This window comes from Onychostruthus taczanowskii, unplaced genomic scaffold (genome assembly GCF_017590055.1).
Source record: "Onychostruthus taczanowskii isolate IOZ18803 unplaced genomic scaffold, ASM1759005v1 scaffold17, whole genome shotgun sequence".
Taxonomy (NCBI): domain Eukaryota; kingdom Metazoa; phylum Chordata; class Aves; order Passeriformes; family Passeridae; genus Onychostruthus; species Onychostruthus taczanowskii.
In genome coordinates, this window is record NW_024498906.1 from 14,659,944 (window position 1) to 14,662,487 (window position 2,544).

Sequence of the window (2,544 nt, forward strand, 5' to 3'; positions counted from 1 at the left end):
TTCACTGGGTGTTATCCCATCCCAGCAGGCATTTTAACACAAACATATCAGCTGTTTCACTAAGCTTCCCTAACAACTTTATAACAAAGTTACTTTAACATTACACATATAAAATCCATTTTAATATTTGCAAAAAGCCAATATTATAATATGTATCTATAACAAATGGTTTGGGTTGGAAAGGACATTGAAGATCATTTCACTGCCATGGGCAGGGACACCTTCTGCTATCCCAAGTTGCTCCAAGCCTCATCCAGCTTAGCCTTGGACTCTACCAGGGAGGGAATATCCACAATTTCCCTGGGAATCCTGTGCCAGGGCCTCCCCACCCTCACAGGGAATTACCCTGCACAAATCCCTGGGTCTGCTCTAAGCTCTCTGGCGTTGTGACTTAAGGCCAGGCTTAACAACTGCTCAACACTTTTATTATTTCAGTCTTAAGGAGCCTTTCTTGGGCAAATCCTTTCTGGGTTTGCAAGGCTGACTTAGCCATAATGATCTTTTAAGAGAAAAGGATTGGTCCTGTGTCCTACTCCTTCCACTGCACATAATTTAAAATCCAATAGGGTTTAAAAGAAAAACATGACCTGTTTAGTGGATTTTAGTGGCATTTTGGGACCTTAATTTCCTGATCATCCATCTCAAAACCAAGTGGTGTTTTATTTCTCCCTTATAATCCTCCACATGTGGCTCAGTGTGCATCTTACACAGATTTTTTTTATTCCTTAATTTAATTTCTTTTAAAGAGTAAAGGCTAATGAATATTTGGGTTAAAAATTTTGGTGTGCACAGCTTGGATTTGGTGCTGCACCACTTATCTGCAGCCAAAAATATTTTTAAGAAGCTCTTGTAAGGCTTGCAGGAAATGTATGTGAGCTTTAAATGTCAGGTCTGGAGGGAGTTGAGAAATATTGCAATTGTTTTTGGGTTTTGACTTGTGTGATTCATGACGTGAATGGGGGTTTGTGCCTTTTCCTGCTCTTCCCAGGATCCTTTCGCAATTTCTCTGAAATAAAATTCTCCTCTTTGTGCTGTCCTGGTGTTGTTTTAAGGCAAAACCAAATTATCAAGTATGGGATTGTAACTGGAGAGCCAGAGAGGGAGCAAAGCAGGGAATAGGAGCAGAAAAGCTGATTTTCCCCAGGTTTTTCCTGAGGAGTTCATGAGAACTGGAGCAAAGCCAGTACAGGATCCTCTGGATGCTCTTATGGCTGTAGGGAGAGCAGATCCCAAAATCAAGGGAGGACCCTTCAGCACCATCCAGTGCCACCATCATCATCATCACCCCAAACCTTTTACCCAAGGGCACATCCAGACACCTCTGGAACACTCCCAGAGAGAGCGACCCCACTGATGCCTTGGGAAGGCTGACCCAGAGCAGAGGCTGGACATGTTATGAGTAAAAAGTTATCTATTTTTTTAAAGGTTGCAGAGTTAAAACAAGTAGAACCAGTTGCTGTTAAGTTAGCTTCATGTTGCAGCCACCTGTTGTTGAGAGTTCTTCTTCAATTGCCTGTTAATGGTTGGTGATTAGCCATTGTCCCCCTGGTGCTTGCCAGGGAGTGACACCAGACCCCGCAGGTAGAAGGGCAGGGGAGTGACATCAGAGCTAGCATGCAGATGAGAATGCATTGCACCAGTTTTTGTAATTTTCCAGGAAAAAATCCCTAAAAACAACGAGCCAACATAGAATTAAGAGACCTAAGTGATGTCTAAGGACGAGGAACTTAATCCAGTACCTGCTAAGATCCTTTTTACTTCTCACCCTCACCTAAAAAGATGTTAACTAGAGAAAGGACCTGAAATGTTAAACCAAAAAAGCGGAATCTCCTAATCTCCTGTGAGGATGGAATCCCCAGCTCTGCCTGCAGACCAGTGGACACAGCTGCATCATCATCATCATCATCATCATCCTCCTCCTCCTCCTCCGTGCCACTCCTAGGAGCAGTGGCAGCGAGCGCACGACCCGTCGGCTTCTCCCCACCTGAGCTGATTCTTTTTAATAAAGGCATTGAAAAGGAGAAAGATCCCCTGCCCCATTTATTACAGACAGAGCTAAAGAATAAAGCAGGGATTGATTCAAAGGATCTCCTCCATGGATCCACCTTGGGCAGCACAAGAGCCCAGCCAGGGCTGCACCCAAGATGAACCCAAATGGCCCCAAAATGCACGAGCGCTCCCGGGGTCTCTCCCTGGGATCAGCTCTGCTCCATGTGCACATTGCAGTTCAGTGTCCAATTCCAGCTCAGCCCCTGCACTCCCATCCTGCTTGTTTTTCTCTCTGCAGCCCACGGGGTTTGTGCTCTTGGGCTGAGATTTGGATCATTTGTCCTTGGTGCCCAGCTGGAGCAGGAATTGTTTTGTCTCCCTGCTCTGTGCACAGAGCTCACCATCCCATAATATGAACCCAGACCCACACACTAAAGCAGCACAGAATGTGAAAATAGAAAAGCTCAAACCTGAGGCATCACCACCACCTCCCTGGGCAGCTCACTCCAGCGCCCTTTGGGGAGGAATAAGAGCCCTTGGAACACCTTTTGTGGC